Genomic DNA, 20,688 nt, shown 5'->3' with positions numbered 1-20,688 from the left:
AATGTTATTTCCAATCAGCAATATGTCATCCACATATAATATTAGAAATACTACAGAGCTCCCACTAACCTTCTTGTAAACACAAGACTCTTCTTCGTTCTTGGTGAAGTCAAACCCTTTGACCACTTCATCAAAACGAATGTTCCAACTCCTAGATGCTTGCTTCAATCCATAAATGGATCTTTGAAGCTTGCATACCTTTCCAGCATTTTTCGGATCGACAAAACCCTCAAGCTGTATCATATACACGTCCTCAGCTAGGTTTCCATTCAGGAAAGCTGTCTTGACATCCATCTGCCATATCTCATAATCGAAATATGCAGCTATAACTAGAATAATCCGAATGGACTTAAGCATCACTACGGGCGAAAAAGTCTCGTCGTAGTCAACTCCTTGAACTTGTCGAAATCCTTTTGCGACAAGTCGTGCTTTATAGATGTGAACATTTCCAGCCATGTCCTTTTTCTTCTTATAGATCCACTTGCACTCTATGGCTTTAACACCATCAGGCGGGTCAACCAAGTTCCAAACTTGATTGTCTCCCATGGACTCTATTTCGGATTGCATGGCACTCTGCCATTTTTTGGAGTCTGGGTCCATCATTGCTTCTGCATATGTCGCAGGCTCATCATTGTCCAACAATAATATTTCCCGCATTTCGCGGAGCCTTGCCGACCTTCGTGGTTGTGGCAGTGCTTCTCTTGCCATGGGTATCTCAACTTGTTCTGCTACATTAGCATCACTCATTGATTCTTGCCCAATCGGCTCATCTTGAACTTCTTCAAGATGCACTGTCTTTCCACTCTTTTCTCCTTTGAGAAACTCTTTCTCTAGGAAAACCCCATTCCGAGCGACAAACACTTTGCCCTCTGACCGGTTGTAGAAATAATATCCCAAAGTTTCCTTTGGATATCCCACAAAAATGCACTTATCTGACTTGGGTGTGATCTTGTCTGACTGAAGTCGCTTGACAAACACTTCACATCCCCAAATCTTTAGAAAAGACAAACTGGGAACTTTTCCAGTCCACATCTCATATGGTGTCTTAACTACGGATTTAGATGGTACCCTATTAAGTGTGAAAGCTGCTATTTCTAGAGCGTATCCCCAAAATGACAACGGTAGGTCCGACTGGCTCATCATTGATCGAACCATGTCTAACAAAGTTCGATTATGTCGCTTGGATACACCGTTTCTCTGAGGTGTTCCAGGCGGCGTAAGTTGTGGAACAATTCCGCAACTCTTTAGATGATTGCTAAACTCGTGGCTCAAATACTCAACTTCATTCTGAAATTCCTTGAACTTTTCAAAGGTTTCAGACTTGTGCCTCATCAAGTAGACATAGCCATATCTACTAAAATCATCAGTGAAAGTTATGAAGTATTGGAATCCTCCTCTAGCCATCGTGCTCATTGGTCCGCATACATCGCTCTGTACGAGTTCCAACAAGTCTACTGCTCTCTCAGGAAATCCTGTGAAAGGCGTCTTGGTCATCTTGCATAGCAAGCAAGCCTCACATGTCTCGTATGATTCAAAATCAAACGAAGTTAGAAGTCCATCAGAATGGAGCTTCTTCATGCGGTTTTCACTTATATGACCCAAATGACAATGCCACAAGTAGGTAGGACTCAAATCATTAGGCCGAGGCCTTTTAGCACTTACGTTACAGATAGGTGAACCATCAAGATTTAAAACAAATAATCCATTCACAATGGGTGCAAAAGCCATAAACATATCATTCTTAGAGATCACACAACCATTGTTTTCACTCGCAAATGAATAACCATTCTTCATCAAGCATGAAGGTGACAAAATGTTTTGACTTAAACTAGGAATGAAATAACAATTATTCAACTCCATAATAAATCCTGATGGGAGGTGGAGTTGCATCGTCCCGACGGTCAACGCGGAAATCAACTTCTCCTCTTTCCATACTTCTACTTCTTATCATTCCCTGCATCGAATTGCAAATATGAGCAACCGATCTGGTATCAAATACCCAAGAATTAATAATTGTATCAGCGAGAAAAATGTTGTCTATAACATTAACAACAAGCGTACCTGAGGTAGAAGTACTCTTACTTCCGCCATTCTTCAACGAAGCTAGGTACTGCTTGCAGTTTCTCTTCCAGTGACCAGGTTCGTGACAATAAAAGCACTCTTTATCTGGAGCAGGTCCAGCTTTAGCCTTGGGCGCTGGGTTTGGCTTGGACACTCCAGCCTTACCCTTCTTCTTCCAAGAATTGCCCTTCTTCTTCAAGGTAGGCTTGTTCTGTACAGCCATCACATGGCTGGTACTAGCGCTTTACTTAATGTCTACCTCTGCTGTCTTGAGCATACCACACAGTTCATTTAGACCCTTCTCCGTCCCATGCATATGGTAGTTCGAGATGAAGTTCCCATAGCTAGGCGGAAGAGACGAAAGAATGAAATCAGTGGCTAACTCTTGGCCCAGTGGGAAGCCCAGCTTCTCCAACCGTTGAGTGTAACCAACCATCTTGATTACGTGTGGTCCTACTGCTGCGCCTTCTGCTAGCTTGCTCTCCACAAAGGCCTTAGACACATTGAACCTTTCAGTCCTGGCCTGTGTTTGGAACATGTCTCTAAGCGCCACGATCATATCGTGCGCCTCATGGTTTGTTTTGAACTGCATCTACAGCTCGGGTTCCATGCAAGCAAGCATAAGGCAGCTTACTTCGAGGTTAGCATCACATGCTTTCTTGTAAGCATTCTTAGCATCAGCAGGTGCATCATCAGCAGGTTCTTCTGGCAGTGGGTTGTCTAGAACATCTTCCTTTTTCTCAGCCCTAAGAACAATTCTCAGGTTACGGATCCAATCCGAGTAATTTGTTCCATTCAACTTGTCCTTCTCAAGGACCGAACGCAAAGCAAACGGTGTAGTGGTGCTAGGTTTCATTTAATCTACAACAAAAGTAATGCAAAATACACTAAGACAAACGTATCCATGATAGAGCAAATCACATTAAACTATTTTAACAGAATCTACTCCCACTAAAATCAATATCCCTCTATTGATACTTAGTGATTCAGGATCCACAACTAACAAGTCTACTAGTGAGCTTTAGCATCACCGCTAGCAAACAAGGTAGATCGGTAAGCAACTTTTGCTAATCATATCATATATGACTCCTATTGTTGGGTGACATCTCCATGTCTCAGCGCCCAACCTTTATGCCCCAAGGTCCTTAACCGTTAAGTTAACCTTGTTAAGCAAACCAACCCTTATGCGTGTAAGTGTCCGACACAAACCCGTCTAATCAAGGAAAACTAGTGGCACCCTAATTTCATAGACCCACCACTAATTGTACAAGACATGGGACGGTGCAAGTTTTAGTTGGGAGGGCATACTAACTTAAACTTTGTGAGGGATCGTTCTACTTCTAACATCATAGCATGCAGAAAGTAAAACATAAATAGAATAGCATTCACACAGTTGTGACACAGTATAGCCCGTTTACATATGGTGATCTCCATCTCCATAGAACCTGTTCACCATGGTGATCTCCATCTCCATATTCCATGTGCGCCATCCTCCTGGTGATGAGTCCTCCAAGAACTAGAACATGCTATTACACCTAATAGCTAGTAAAAGGCTAGTAATGAAGATTACATAGGTGCTTGGATCATCACAGATTGGTACGCAGACCATTAAATACATTAAAGTGACAACACATATGGCTCCTGTCGTGTTGCCGTATGCGTGACACGTAGGTCACGAATGAGTTACACACATGTATCACATACACAAAGGGGCCATACTGATCACAAGATACATACATCCTGCAAAACAGAGTTAAGCGTCCTAACGTTCCAAACTTCCGAGGCCTGAAACTCCATCTTCCAAGCCGAATTTGGGAAATCTAATTTCGCCGAAAATGGCAATGCCATTGAATTTCATGTGTAACTTTTTCTGTAGATCAATTTTCATATAAATTCGCCCCGATCCGAGATCGTACCGAAAAGTTACGGCTGATTTACTGAAGCATACGCACATGGCAAAATCCCGACCCCGACAGTAGATCCCATCTACTATTGCACATCTCATGCGCCTGGCGTATGAACCTGGATTTTGATTCGACCAATCACATTGATCTTCGCACACTACAACTGGAATTACGTGTATCACTTAACTCCGATGGCGGAAACCCGACCGGTAGGAGTATGTCGTTACACTACCATTGCAGCAAGAACACGAAACCAGGACATAGATCGAATTGAAAACTCGCATATCTCCATATGCACACATCCCGAATCCAAAACTAAACAGCTACGGCTCTGATACCACTGTAGGGATACGAGGTAGGCTACACTAGCGCAAATCAAAATTTTCTACCGCGTAAACTAGGAAAACTGCCGTATAAGGATCACGGGATTACCACTCGACACACTACTAGTGCGGAAGATGTAGATTTGTGTCGATGCAGTGAAGTTGATCAACGTAGTCGTACGTAGTCGATCATGTCGACGTCCAGCAGCTCCTCAGCAGCTCGTCCACGTGCAGCAAGATCGCCCTCGTGCCGCGGCTCGTCGTCGACTTGTCGTGGCTCGTTGGCGGCTCGTCGTGGCTCGTCGGTGGCTCGTCGTGGCTCGTATAGCTATTTTTTTCTATTTAGCTCTTTGTAGTATGCTTGTTTGGCTTTTCATTGCATGTGTATCATATTGCACTAGATAAGCTTCTCTTATATGCCTTGACTACTATCTTATGCTACTTGTGAGCTAGTGCCTTGGTTGGTAATGTTTGATGCAATGTGCAGTTATGCCCTTGATGATATTATATACATGATGAGATAACTGTTTTTGAAATCCAATGCTAAATTCTATTTTATTAACTTACCTATCACCCATGAGTAGATGCTTGATTATGGTTTGCCCTTGTTTGAATGCTGGTTCCATATCTAGCTTGTGGTTGGAATTAATGTTCTTCTCAATTGGGTCAAAGATCTAGGTATCATTGCAAATGTTTAGCCCATGATGCATTCCTTGTAGAAGCAGGGCTTCTTTGTGCCGCAAAGGCACTTCATGTACTTTATTTTTGTGTGAATGATGAAAAATGATGTTAAAAGAAAAATTCAATAACTCACAAAAGTTTTGTGCTTCATGTTAATATTCTTGCTTGCTTAGTTGTTACAAGATGTCTACCAAAATAAGTAGGCACTTAGTTTCAACAAACTTCATATGACTTGTGATGCATATGTGGGTGTTTGTACTGATCTCTTATTAAGAATGTATGTTCCTTGTATGGGCTTGGACTAGTTTATTCTTGCTTGGGTGATTCTTGACTAGGTGTTTGCTCATCTGGTGATCTTTTTATACATTGCTAAAACTTGATATTTGCCTCACCTCCTGGTTATAACATAATATCTTCTTAATGGCGATGCTCTTGCTCTTTCTGATCCAGCAAGAATTTTTCTCTCTTGTAGACTTTGAGGGTATTTTGTGGTATATTTGAGAAGCTTCATAGATTATGTATTTCATCATTTGCATTTTGTACTCTCATGCTCATCTTGATGTTTGCATTGTCAACAAGGGGGAGAGAAATTTACTCAAACTCATTTATCTTTAAAGGGGCAATGCATATGTTCAGGGGGAGTTTTGTGAGCGATTGCATGTATGCATGTTTTCACACTATAAGGTTTTGTCACTAGCGCCACAGCACGAAATCATTGCAATATGGGTCGTTTTGTTGCAATAGCAAGCTATTACAATGATTTTGTGTCGTTATCTTAAAAATTTTGTCGTTGCTTAAACATGTGTTGTAATATGGTATTACAACGACACAGGAAGCCGTTGGCATAAGGGTGAGTTGTTGCAATGACATGTGTCGTAGTAATCAGTGAAAATTACAATGCCCATTGTCGTTGCAATTTTGGTAATTGCAACGATAGGCGTCGTTGCTATAGTGGCTATTGCAACGACATTGCGCTGTTGCAAACAAGCGTTAATACAACGTAAGAATGTTGTTGTAATATGAGACTTATACTATTGCAATATGCTAACAGGATATCTCAACGAAGTACTAGTCGTTGCTATATGCATCAACCATATCCCAACGAAATATGTCGTCGTGTTACAAATACAGGGTGCCGCAACTATATGCTCAACGGATATCGCAACGATGAGAAAGCGTTGTTATATGCTTACAAGGTATCACAACGAGGTATGTGCCATCGTTATATGCTTCAACCATATCGCAACGAAATATGTCGTGGTTATATACGTACAGGGTAGTGCAACACAATATGGATCGTGGTTATACGCTCAATGGATATCACAACGGAAAATATGTCGTCGTCATTTGCTTGTGGGGTAGCACAACGAAAATGTTGGCCGTCAGCATATGCTTATTTTTTTAATACAACGGAAGATCCAAAACAAAAATTGATGCCACATATATATCATTAATTAAATCAATCCATCATTAATGCACACTATTCATGATAACATAGAATATTCGACATATCAAATGCACATTAGTTCACGAAGTAAACTTTGCATGTCCAAATTACACAAAGAAAATATCTTCATCTTCTCCAGGCATATTGACTGGAGCAACAACTCCATCACCAATGTAGGTGTCATCAAAATCATCTTCATCTTTTGATATGTCTGCACGATCTGGTTCAGGCATGGGCACCACCTTTTGAACTACAGATGCATCACCAGTTAACCCTTGCATATCTAGCGTAATCCAGTTTGTCAAAGCCTCCTGCTGGTCCTCAACATTAATTTGTTCCACTATTAGGATAACCGACTCCACATTGGTATCACCAACATTATTATCACTGTCCTCTACTTCTCGCATGGCAAACAGGGTCCTAGGTTTCATTTTGAGGACACTGCACCATTTAGTACCTTACTTCCCACCTTTCACATAACACACTTGCTCCGCTTGTGTTGCCAGGATGTATGGATTATTTGAGTAGCGAAACCGAGTGCTATCAATATCGATAATTCCAAATTTATCTTTACTATACCCTCTGGATTTGCTCTTAGTTGGTGTAGGAACATCATACCAGTCACACTCAAACAATCTGACTTCATGCTGGTTAGGAAAATCAAGGATGATGATTTTTTTAATCACTCGATACCATTCCATGCCATCATCACCCTTGATGATAACACCATTGTTCTATGCTGACAGATTTTTTTCTACATCTGATGTCTGGAAGAAAAACCCATTAATGGAACACCTGTTCCTCACACTAACTATTTGTTTAGGACCACGAGTCAGAGAATAAATCATTTGATCTGCTTTTCCCTCTGCATGTAGGTTCCTGATCTATACTCAGAAATATTTAGAAAATATGTTACGAACATATATATTCAAGTGTGATGAATAAAATTGAACATAAATATATATGACTCACTTTACGCTCGAGCCAATGTACAAATTCAGCCTTGTGCCTTCTATCAACATTATGCGAGTTGGTGTTCCTCAATTCGTCCATGTGCTCACTGATGAAACAATAAACTTATGTCAGTTAGATAGTGAAGAAAATATAAAAAACACATAGGCATGTAGCTTACTTTATCCATGGAGTAGCCTCATCATAGTTGGATATTATGTAGTGCCTCATCCTACACAAGTCATCAGGAGAAGGTATCTCCATATTGTGCCTATGACTACTTTTTTTTCTAGTCAAGTCCATGCTCACAAATACACTTAGACCAGCTGGTGGTTCACTAACAATGCTCCTTTCTTGATGCTCTGGCCGATTCAGCTTTGTACTAACACCTTCAAAGAACTGAGAACAGAATGTAAGGCACTCCCCCGAGATGTACCCCTCTGCTAACATAGCCTTTGAGGGTACGTAGGTACCTCTCAACTGGATACATCCATCTATAGGAAATAGGGCCCTCGAGTTCAACGTCCCAAGCAATATGAACTGGTAAGTGCATCATAATATAAAAAAATGCTGGAGGGAATATCATCTCAAGCCGACAAAGGGTCTCTCCAATCGATTTGGTAAGTTCTTTCATCTCAATTTCCTCAAGCTCCTTTGAACATACCAAACTAAAAAACCTGCTGATCTCGATCAATGGGATCACTACTTCATCAGGCAATATTTGGCACACCACCAAGGGTAAAAGTTTTTGCAATATAACATGGTAGTCATGACTTTTAAGTCCAGCAACTGTAAAACCATTGACATCAACACATCTCTTGATATTTGAGGCACAAGCATCGGGCATCTTAACACCTTGAAGAAAATTGCACAGAATTTCCTTTTGATCATCATCTAACTTGTACAACACTAGTGGCGAAGTGTATTTTCCTTTATCATCGAACCATATATGTTGATCCTGCCTTATACCCAATTCTTGCATATCGAGTCTAGCCTTCTCACCCGTCCTTACTTTTACCAGCTAAATCAAGCATAGTCTCTAGCAGGCTCTCACATATATTCTTCTCAATATGCATCACATTGAGATTATGGCGTATAAGCAGATAATCTCAGTAAGGAAGGTCAAAGAAAATACTCTTCTTCCTCCAGTTGTGCCATCTATTATCTTCATCGCGCTGCTTCCTCTTCCTCGAAGTCGTCACTCCAAAAGTGACTTGCTTGAAACTCTTGTACTGCTCCACTACTTGTGCACCACTGAGGGGCACTGGAGTCTCCCTCATTTCTACCTTGTTATTGAAGTTGACCTTGTTCCTCCACCACCTATGGTTCGTAGGCAAGAAATGATGATGGCCCATGTAGCAATGTTTTGGACCATATTTTAACCACAAGTAATCAGTATCCTTAGGACAATAAGGACAAGCAAACCTGCCTTTTGTGCTGCAACCAGACAACATCGCATATGTAGGAAAATCATTAATTGTCCAAAGTAGCATTGCATGTAGAGTAAAATTTTCCTTTTTTTCCGCATCCCAAGTATCAACTCCATTCCCATAGCTCTTTAAGCTCATCAATCAGAGGCTGCAAATATACATCAATGTTAATTCCTCGAGATTTAGGCCTAGGAATTAGCATTGACATCATCCAATACGATTGTTTGAAGCACAACCAAGGAGGCAGGTTATAAGTAATTATGATTATTGGTCATGTAGTGTAAGTCAGATTCAACATCCCAAATGGATTGAAGCAATCTGATGCAAGTCCCACCCTAACATTACGTGGATCACTTGCAAATGCACTATACTTGGAATCTACGTGCCTCCATGCCTTTGAGTTAGCTGGGTGCCGCATTTTCCCATCTTCAACCAATTCTTCCTTGTGCCAACGCATATGCGCTGATCTGGTCTTGTTCATATATAATCTCTGTAGTTGAGGAATAAGTGGAAAATACCTCAGTATCTTATGAGGTAAGAGCTTCTTCTTTACTCCACCAGTGTCATCAGCACCACACTCTAAATATGTATCTTTCCACCTACTCTCCCCACATTTTGGACATGCGTTCAGCTTTTCATACACTTCTCCATGGAATAACACACAATCATTAACACAAGCATGAATCTTTTTGTATTCCAAGCCAAGGTCTCGAACTACCTTTCGAACTTTGTCCAGGGTATCTGGGACACAATGGTCCTTGGGGAGCACATGGTAGAATAATAATAGTACTTGCTCTAGAGCATTGTTGCTAATACCGAACATGCACTTAATCTGATATAGCCTCACAATAAAAGATTTTTGGGTAGCCTCCTTGCAACCTGGGTACAGTTCTTTCCTAGCTTCTTCCTCTAACTTGAAAAATTTCCTTGCTGACTCATTTGGCTCCTCAATATTACCACCTCCAATTTCACCATGTATGGCACCACTAATTAGCGATGATAGCAGTTTAGTGGATGAGATGCCATCATCATTATCACCTTCTTCACCTTCACAAATGTCCCGATCATCATCGTCCACAACAATACGTTTAGTAGATCTGCCAGTATGATGCTATTTTTTGTAATACGGATCAAACCCTCTAGCATTCAAGTGCAACTCAACAACTTGTTTATTTTGATAGGCCATGCGACGACATCCACTACATGGACAGGGCACAGTCTATCCTGGAAAGGTACTATCAAAGGTATCTTCAATGAATTTAGCAACTCCATTTTGCCACGCAGCATATGTATGTAACAATTCCATCCAACTACGATCCTCATGATCATGTGCCATATTGCAAAAAACCCAACTAATAATTTAAGCATAGGTTTGTACTACCATACAATTCCTGAATAACCTACATAAAATGTAGGTTCCTCCATCGGTATCATTATTATCAACAAGTATTATAAAAACTGAATGAATATATATACAAATTGAAGAACTCAAGTTTATTAGCATGCACATTAATTGCGATAGATCTGGATCAATTTTATACCTTGCATTGAGAGGATGGAATCGGACAACGCCCGTGTTGTCCCACGTCGAGAGGTTGTGGAGGACTAACAAGGGGACTCTTCCTTGGCACTCGACAACTCGCACGCTAGGGAAGGTGACGGCAGGCGGCAATCGCGTGACGAAGGCAGCATCATGTGAAGAAGGGGAGGTGTCATGTGAAGAAGGAGAGGAGGCGACGCTTGGAGATAGATCAGGATTAGGCCTCTCAACTCGTGAAAGAAAGGCCTGCCATATGTGTGGGCTAAAATAAAGGCCCACTAACGTAACCAAGCTGGCGGCACCCACAAACTCATCTATTACAACCATGCGTTCCCCTACATTGCAACGACTATATATTATTGCAATAGCACCTTCTGTCTAGCAATGATTCAAGTGTTTGTTGTTATAACCAAGATTTCTTTTACAACAATACCATTTTCATTGTTATATCTAATACTAGTTGCAACGATACATGTTAGTGTTGCACTATCTAAGACTCATTTGCAACATTGTCTATTTTTGTTGTTATAACCAAGATTTCTATTGCAACAACACCATTTTCATTGTAATAAACAAGATTTCTTTTGCAACAACACTGTGTTCGTTTCTATATCGAAGACTCTTTTGCAACGCACGATAGTACTTATCACAGCGTGTTATAATCATTGTAATATGGACAACTATTACCACCACTATAAAATAGCATGGCAATAACGTCGCCGCAATTACAACCAACATATATTCATTGTGCTATAGCGTACCTATTGCAACCACTAAAATTGTAATCACAACGCTACAAAAATGGTGGCAATATGGCACCCTATTACAACCAACAAGGACTATTGTCGTAATAAGCCCTATGTATTACAACGAAAATCACCTGTTGCAAAAAAACCCCGTGGCTTTAGTGACAAAACCTTGTAGTGTCAGGGGAGGGGCAGTGCATATGTTCAGTGGGAGTTTTGTGAGTTTTTATGCTCTTTTACTCTTTTGCTGGTTGTATTGAGCTTTTTACCTTTTCTTGAGGAGCCGACGGTTGACTTGAGCTTGTGATCTTCACATGATTGGTGTTGAGCCCTTTTCTACCTCTTCCTGAGGGATCATGTGATTTAATCTCAGTTGTGTAGAGCCGTTGCCCTTGTCTTAGGGGACTGAGATTTTCTATTTTGAGTTTTTTGTTTTCTTTTTCAAACTATGAATTTGTGTTGGGTGTTGTCAATGCACTCATCAAGGGGGAGATTGAGGACCAATGGTGGTCACCGTTGGATGATGAGTAATTGACAATGTTCTGTTGGAATGATGTTGCTCTTGGCTTGTGATGTGCAGGTGTAGGATGCGGTGTGACGGTTGACGATGTGCGGTGAAGGTCAAGCGAAAGGTTCATGCTAATGGACCAAGGGCGGTGAAGGATGAACGCGAGTAGGCTTGGACCGATGGACCCGTGGAGTCTGGGCGGAGTCATGGGCGGTCCACATGGTGCATGGAATGGCAAGAGAACATGATGGGATGGAGACAGCGTTGGTCGAGTCAAGCAGGAGACTTGGCGGAGGCCGGACATGCGTTGCCATCGAGGAGGTTGCGTGGCGTCCAAGCCGAGATGGACGGTTTGGGTCGTTTGGGCCTTAAAACCACGCGCAGGTAGGTTTGCCGGTTTGGGCCTCAAAACCGAGGGTGAGCCCGATACGGCCAGAGCTTCGAGAAGGAGGGCACATGGCGTCATCGTGAAGGTTGCGTCGAGGTGAAGCAAAGTCATGAAGGCGGCGTGTCCGACCGATGAGCGTAGGAAAACTTGGACCAAAATGCCCCTACATGGGTAGTTATCCTAGTTGTAGTTGTAGGGGTAGTTTAGTCTTTCGTCCTGAACTATAAATAGGGATGGGAGGCTGGTTATTTCATGATCTCTTCCATCTCTCTAGTTTTAGCCCTTCATTAGGGTCTAATCTCTCTCTCTCTCTAGCTTATCACTCTAGAGGTCCTTGGATGATTTGAGCACCTAATCCGTGTAATTGAACCAAAGTTTGTTGCGGGAATGGAGGCCCTAACCTCCTCGTGTCCTCCGGGATTTGGGGGATGATCTCTTTGTGCAATTCCCATTTGTGTTCTTCGTGTTATTTGCTTCCTCTCCACCCCTTTCGTGTTCTTATTTGATTCGTGATTTGTGCGGGTTTTTGAGTCAAAGCGGTTGTCTTGAGATGAACTAGGACGTGAGTTGAACCTTTCCACCAAAGGATTTTGATTAAAACCTCACGAGTTCATAGATCGGGGTGATTCAATTTTTGGAGTTGAGAAAGTGATGCTTTTCACGAGATTTGAATTTCCCGTTGATTGACAAATCTTTGAGCGATGATCTCTTAGGAGTAGCTTCCCTACTGCCTTGTAATGCCTTGGTTCAATTTTGGTTGCATTTGGTTTTGATTTGATCGAGATTCGGGCGAATTGGTGTTCGTGGTGTTCGTGGGCGAATTTTGGTGGCAGCATGCGGACCGTCCACCTGGTCCAGACCGTACGGCTCTCTTGCCACGGACCATTCACATTTCGTCCGCAGAATAGTTAGAGACTGTGCAGTCTAGGGCCGGACCGTTCTCCCCTATGCTGTGGACCGTCTGCCTGTTCTCCGCAGAACAGTCAGATACTGTGTAGTCTTCAAGGAGTTTGTGTTGAGGTTTTGGCTCAGTTGCTTCTTAAGGATCTCACTGTGTCTATTGGTCTTTACCATTGGCATCCAATCACCTAGTTGGCTCGTGGATCTCTCCTCTTCCGCTTATTTTGAATTTGTGGTTTGTTTTTTGGACACAGGCCTAAGTTTTCGAAAGAAATTTTAGAGGCTCCCATTCACCCCTCGTCTGGTCGCAGTTTCGGTCCTTCATAACACCGACCAGGATGGTGCCCGGGGCAAACGCAGGCGCCCCCCGCGCGCCCGCAATATACAAACCGACCTCGAAGAGGCTGCCCATAATGTCTTCACTACACCCCAGGCCAACCTTGGGGCTGCTTTTGCTGACCTGGAAAACCTTCTAGACTCGGAGCCACTCCGGCGGATCCGAGCACGTATTCGCGTTGCTAATGCCCAGATCGAAGAACGGGCCCATAGCCGGTCAGCATGCTCCCTGTCCACATCTACCCAGCACTCTCGAAGCTGATCTACTCATAGCAGATCCGGTCACTACCGAGGCAACCATGGAAACTACGAGGGAGGTTGGCTAGAGCCCGTCCATGAAGAACTTGGTGGAGCAACCTGCCAACCCACCCGCCAACAACAACCGTCAACTGGACAACCACGACAACCACCGCCGTGGCAGGAGAGGCGATGGTGAGGACAATGGCAGACAAGGTCAGCAACCTGATGTTTGTGAAGAGGTATGCGACCGCCGTGACTTCCGCGCCGACCTCAAAAACTGTCACCACGAGCGGGAAGAGACCGAGCTCCACCACCGCGCTGAGTACGACCGTGATTACGGTGCTCCTGGACACAACCACAACATGGAACGAGAGGACCACCGATGACAAGATGATCAGATGCATCGTCGTGCCGACTACAACCGCATGTACGCCACCCCTAAAGATGCTTACGTCCTGCCCAGGTGCAGCAGCGGTGGATGCCCTAGGGCACCACCAGTCGTGTACAACCTTGAGGACGGCTATGACACAGTGATCGATGGCTTCACCACCTTCACTCCCCACCTCAGGGCCATTGCATGGCCAGCCTTGTTCAAGATGGCTATCAAGGAAAAGTATGATGGCCGCTCTAACCCCACTATATGGCTCAAAATGTACAGCACTGCGGTGAAAGCCGCCAACGGCACCTACGACTAGATGGCCACCTATTTCCCGGTGGTGATGGGTCCCACCCCTCTGTGGCTAGAAAACCTCCCGCCAAGCAGCATCAATAGCTATGGTCAGCTCACTAGAGCTTTTACCCCGAACTACTAGGCCACCTACAGCCGACTTGGCAACACGGAGAATCTTGGTCAAGTCCATCAGAGGAAGAACAAAACTCTCCGAGAGTAATTGAACCGCTTCTTCAAGAACCACAACAGGCTGGCTGGCGTCGAGGACCACGACATCATCTAGTACTTCCGCTTCAGCCTGATGAACTGCAACATGTTCTGCAAGCTGTATAAGGCTGCCCCCAAGACGGTCGGGTAGATGATGCAGGTCGTCAATACCTAGGCTGACCCATGATGAACATCAAGAACGATCGGAGTCCTCCCGATTTTGAAAAAGGGCCCCCAAGGTCCTCACTGCTGAAGCCGACCCTGCTAGGCAAACGACCTTCCTCCGGGAAGAGTTTGATGACACCCTCAACGCTTCGTGCCCCTTCCACAAGGACGCACATCACAATCTTTGGGATTGCACAGTCCTCAAGAAAGAGCTCGGTGCGTCGGTGGAGTACAAAGGACCTCGCCGCAACGAATATCGCAGGGAGGGCATTCATTGCGACAACCGCCACCACATTGACAGTGATGACCCAGGTGACCATTGCTGCAATGACCGCGACCACCACCATGACGATCAAGACGACCGTGACCGCTGCCACGATGATCGCAATGACCGCCGACCCAACGATCGTAACGACCAGCGCAGGGAGGAGTGCTGTGACCAGCCAAACCCAGACACCCACTAGGCCAGTGCTGACCAGAGTGGGGAGTTCCAGTGACCAAACCGTGAAGTCAACATCATCGTGGGTGGCCCTAAGGCATTCTGCAGCAACCACAAGCACAAGCTGCACCAACGAGAGGTCCACTTCGTCTCCATACGGTCAATAGCGCTAGTCAGAGTAGCCCATAACCTTCTCCAAGGAAGATCATTGGGTACACATTCCATATCCCGGGTCCTACCCATTGGTGGTCTGCCCAACCATAGACCGAGCGTTCCTCCCCAAAGTGCTGATTGACGGTGGTAGCGGGCCCAACATCATCTTCACCCAAACCCTAAAGAGCATGGACTTCAATTTCGACTGCCTCTAGCCCTATGAAGACCCCTTCTACGGCATCGTGCCTGGCAAAGGATCCTATCCTATTGGCCGAGTTTTTTTGCCTGTCACCTTTGGCACGCCCGACAACTACCGTACGAAGCACCTAACCTTCGAGTTGGACAACTTCAAGACTTTCTACCATGCCATCTTTGGCAGGCCCATGCTCGCGAGGTTTATGGCGACTCCACACCACACCTACCTCATCCTCAAGATGTTGTCTCCAAACAGTGTCCTCTCCATCTACGACGACATTGAGACATCATAGAAATGCGACACTGTAATACCTTGCCATTTTAGTCATCAAAGTGACTCTGAAGAATTGGAAGAAATTCAAGAAGAAAAGAAAAAGAAATTGGCCAAAAATCAAATTCGGGTCAAATTTGACCGAAATTTGAATTTTGAATTTGAAATTCAGAAAAATTCAGCAAAAATATGGAATAGAGGTGTAAGGGTGACTAGAACTTGAGGATCAAGAAATTGGAACAGAATTGGTCCTAGATATCTCAAAAGAATCAAAGAAGGAAAGTAAAACCGAAATGCACTATTCACCATCTGACAATAGGAAAAATTCAGAAAAACAGCAGCAGAGTCCATTTTCAAAATTGATTTCTGATGAATTTTTCAAATAAGTGAATCAAAACAACTACACCATATTAAAGTGTGGACTTTGGACTACTAGATTTGGGTGTTGTTGATCAAGAATAGCAGAGGAAGCTATTTCAAATGAAGGCCTAAAGTTAGCATCTCGTCACTGTAAACTGCATTACTGAAATTCACTAAGTCTGAAACAGCATTCAATGGCCAAGTTTGGAGCCTATTTCAGAACAATGTAGAACAAAAGGTGCAAGTGTTTATGGGCAAAATGGAAACTTTGAATGTTGTAGAACACAAATGGAGAGAAGTGGGACTGGAAGAAAAGGATTTGGATCACTAAATTGATTCACAAAGTGAGGTAGATGACACTGTCAGGAGACTGACAAAACTGAATGGAAGAACAAAAAGATTCAGTTATGTGCCGGAGAAAAATTCAAATTTGAAGACTTTTGGATGTTTATCTCGGGCCAAGGTTTAAATGTGAATTGAAAAGCTCAAGATTATCTACAACTTCAGTTAAGACACTTGGGGACCGTCGGATTGGAAATCGACCGCAATTTTCCGACCGCTGAGCTCCATCAAATCTTCTCCCTTCCGTCGAACCTGTCGTTCTGGCCCGACGTCGTCAGTCCTCTTTTTCCGCTCCCCGTAATTTTTGCCGCGTGCCCGTCCAATCCGTCGCGCGAGCCGTCTAAATCCCGCAACTTTTGCTGAGCTGCCCCTCTCCTTTTTCCCACTCCATTTTCCCTTTCTCGTTTTCTCCCTCTTCTTCTTCTTCCTCGCTCCCTCTCTTTCCTTTCTCTCCTGCCGGACATTCTTTTTCTCTGGCGCTTAGCGCCTGGCCCCTGGCGCCTGATGCCTGGCCTCCCAGGCCGTGCCGGCCGATTCAGCCCCACCAGCACGAGCGCCGCGCTGACCGGCGCAAGCTCGGCCGCCCGCGTGCGCCCGCGCGCTCCCGGCCGACCGCGTGCGCCCGCGCGCTCCCGGCCGACCGCGTGCGCCCGCCCGCTCCCGGCCGACCGCGTGCGCCCGCCCGCTCCCGGCCGACCGCGTGCGCCCGCCCGCTCCCGGCCGACCGCGTGCGCCCGCCCGCTCCCGGCCGACCGCGTGCGCCCGCCCGCTCCCAGCCGCTTGCGCCCGGCCGCCTCGCTCCGCGCGCCGCGCGCACAGCAGCGCCCGGCCGTCCTCCCGTTCGCCGCTTGCACGTGCGCCTGGGCCGCAAGTGCCGCGCCGAGCGCCGCCGGTTCCGCCAGGTCGCCCGTCGGCCGCCGCACATCCCCCCCCGGCTCGACTCACTGCGCAGTCGCTGCCCCCGTACGCCTCGACGCTCGCGCCTCCCCGCCACGCCTACCACGCGCACGACCACTCCGGCACGCCACCGGCCGGACAGGTTCGGCCGCCGTCAAATCGCCAGCCCCGCCGCCTCGGGTGCCGCCCTCCTCGCCGCCTATATAAGAGGGGCCGAGCTCGGCCGCCTCCCCCACACCTCCAACACCATCTCCAAGCCGCCGGCCCTCCTCCTTCCGCCCCCTCAGCACCAACCGCCGCCGCCACCCAAGCTCCCACCGCTGCCTTCCTTGCCGCCGCCGCCCCTTGGGTGCCGCCTCCCAATCGCCCAAGGTAAGGGGTCAAATGGGCCCCCTTACCCCTCCTCCCCATCCCGCACTACCTGGCCTCGTCGCCGGTGGGTCAAGCCGGCCGGCTTGCCGCCGGCCGTGCACCCCCCCCCCTTCCTCTGTTCTGGAGCAAATGAAAGAAGGAGGAAGAAGGCCTGAATTTCGATCTGCCCCTCTAGTTTCCTTTATTTACAACCCGGTCCCTCCACCTCTCTCCAGAGACTTCCACAAATAAGCCCTTCCACTCTTTAGAGAAATTACAAATAGGTCCTCGGTTTTCACAATTTAGTCCTAAACTCTATTTTAAAGCCTCTAATACTCCTTTAAGCCTTCATTTCATGCGCCAAACTTCCTCCAATCGATCCGAAATTCGACCACGGCCCCCTCTCATATATTTCCGCCGAGGCATATCAAAATTCCATGAAAATGCCCTTCCTACCTATTTTTTGTTCATATTTCCTGTTCGGAGCTCAACGGGTAAAATCTTTTTCCTTTTTATTTATTGTGTGCTCGTTTGTGTGTGCCGTAGATGGCGGAGTACCCAAGGAGGAGCGCGAGGAGGAGTTCGACCGCGAGCCCGAGCCCGAGGACCAGTACCGCGAGCAGGAGCTCCCGGAAGGCTTTGAGAACGGCAAGTCCAATCTCACCCTTTGATGCATATTTAATACCCAGTTTTTCAGACACAACCTATTGGCCTGTTTTATAAGATGCATATTGTTTTATCGCAAGACCTAGTTGGATAGCCACCCCTTGATTGTTATGGTTATTCCTTGTTGTCCCATATTTATCTCTAAATATGAGTTGCTCTGTTTAGATGATAAATACTGCTAGAATGCTTAGGAACTCATTATCCAAATTCAAACATGACTACACCTGTTTATTCGGAAAATAAATGTGTGAGTATGTTTTAACTGCGGAGTTGGGCTTTCGGGTGTAAAGAGTGGTGGTGGATGAGATGGATGGGTGTTTCTTGTGTGGAATGCCGGGTTGTTGGGCTCGTACCTTAGTGGTTGAGCAGAGTGGGAGATATCCATCTTGTCATGGCTAAGGACCGAGTTGATGTGTCATCCTGCCTAATTCCATCATCGTGCAACCACTCGACCGTCGTATGGGCAACGGCTTAGCATAAACCCCACTAGCTAAACTGCTAGGCTTCAGGTGTGCTGGTGAGCAGCGGGAGCCCTTGGAACAGAACTAAGCTCTTGGTGACTTAGGTCCCGGTTTCGACCCCGTGGATGGGTTGTTAACCCCTTGGGTGCTTCCGAGTTGACTAGTCAGTATTGGCTAAGGTGGGTAATGGCTTTGTTAGGATCCGTACCGTCACTAAGGTGATCGCGATACGGTACCCTACTTGTGGGAAAAGTGTACAACCTCTGCAGAGTTAAAAACCTATCCGGGTAGCCGTGTCCACGACATTGGATGAGTTACGGCTCCATCACACAACTAGTTTTTGGGGGATGACTGGTATTTACGGCGTGTGTGGGTGTGTGGGATTTTGGAAGTGTCCGGCAGTTGTGCCGTGCGCTACGGCGGACGGGGAGTCCGGTAGCGATAAAACTTGGATCCTTTGTGTAGGATCCACCCCACTTGATTTATCATTTACGAAAATGTTTTCACGAAACTCCTTTGAAATGAAAACCTGCATGTGTCTGAAAATTCAGCTTTACTGCAAATAAACCATAGCTTAATCCTTGATTATTCGTATACATATTTTTGTTGTATCCCCCTCCGTGGATGGGGTTGGGCTTGCTGAGTACTTTGTGCTCACCCTTGTGTTGTTACTCCAGAGGAGGATCCGGACTTCGTCGCTGAGGACTTCGAGTAGGAGGTTGCGTCTGCACCCAACGCTGCCTGCGGTGTTGGCCCTTTTGCAGGATGCTTCCGCTGACGCATAGTTCCGATTGCAGCCCGGAGTCCGACTGGACTGCAACTTGGATTTGTATTGTTATCGCTTTAGTCTTGCTTTGGGTGTGGCTTGCCCGCCCGCTCCTTCGGGAGTTGTACGGTTTCTGAACTATCTATTGAATAAATGTGTTATCAGCCTCCTGGGACTGATAATTGGATCACATTTAGTCTCTACTTATGTGGGGACGCTTCACTTAGGCAGGTCCTTAGGATCCTAGGATGGTGTAGTAGTAGCCGTTGGGGTAGGTTGCGCCGTCGTCGCGCGTAGCCGCGATCGGCCGTGGGTGCCACTGCCCGCCGCCGTGGAGGGAATGGCTCCGGCCATCTCCCGAGGAACTGTTGCCCGCGCGGGTGCTGAAGGCACGGAGATGCTTTCCTGACCTAGTTCCGTCACCGGCCGCCCCCTGTCGCGCGCGGCATTTGGCGGGAGGAAGAAGAAGGCGCTGGAGCCTTGGGCCCGCGCGTCAGTGGGGAAGAGAGGGAGAGGGAGTCGGCCGGCCGGACGCGGAGGCCAGTTGGGCTGCAGGAGCGCGCGCGGTCGACCGTGGAGAGAAAAGGGGCCGGAGGCCCAGTGGAAGACAGGCCACGCTCGCGAGGGAAAGGAAAAAGAAAAGAGGGCCATTGGGCCGTCGCGGGTGAAAAGAGAAGAAGGAGAAAGAGGAATCGGCCTAGTAAGGCCCGGCCGGGGAAGAAAGGAGGCCGGCGGGTAGAAGGAATAGGAGAAGGGGTGGGTCCGCGCCACGGGCCCAGTGCAAGTGAGAGGAGGTAGAGTCGAGCCGCGTGAGAAAAGTCGCCGGGGGAGTTTTTCGGGAAAAATTAGATTTCCTTTATAGAATAATTAGTTTAAATCCGAATTTCACCATTTAAATCACAGAAATTTCTAGGAGTGTCCAAAATTAGTGAAACCAATTTTGTTAGGCTTGTTTTATTTTCCTTTATGCATTAAAATTTTTATACCCTAGAAAAATAATAAAAATTTAGGTATTTATTAATGCCTTTCTTTTAAGGTAATTAAATAAATACTTAATCTTTATAAAATGCATAAAATATGGAATAACATTTTCATAATCACAAATTATTCTTAACTCATAGGAAATAGGGTTTTCAAGTTAGAAAATAATTATAACCTTTTCTAAAAATAAAAGAAAAAGCCTTAAGTAAGGTTGAGTAAGGAAATAAAAATTGTGGGCTAATCTTTTCGGGTTTTTGTGTGTTGGCTTGCAACTTTATCATGATAAATTGTATAGTCCTTGTTGGCTTG

The 20,688-nt window shown here is 45.7% G+C and overlaps 1 pseudogene; it reads left to right on the top strand.

Annotated features, from left to right (window-relative positions):
- Positions 1 to 11,701, top strand: part of LOC140221842 (uncharacterized) — a 75,921-nt pseudogene extending 64,220 nt beyond the window's left edge.
- The last annotated feature ends 8,987 nt before the right edge of the window (positions 11,702 to 20,688 follow it).

This window comes from Setaria viridis, chromosome 2 (assembly GCF_005286985.2).
Source record: "Setaria viridis chromosome 2, Setaria_viridis_v4.0, whole genome shotgun sequence".
In the NCBI taxonomy this organism is placed as follows: domain Eukaryota; kingdom Viridiplantae; phylum Streptophyta; class Magnoliopsida; order Poales; family Poaceae; genus Setaria; species Setaria viridis.
Note: the sequence above shows the minus strand (reverse complement) of the source record. Positions and strands in the feature narration are given on the sequence as shown.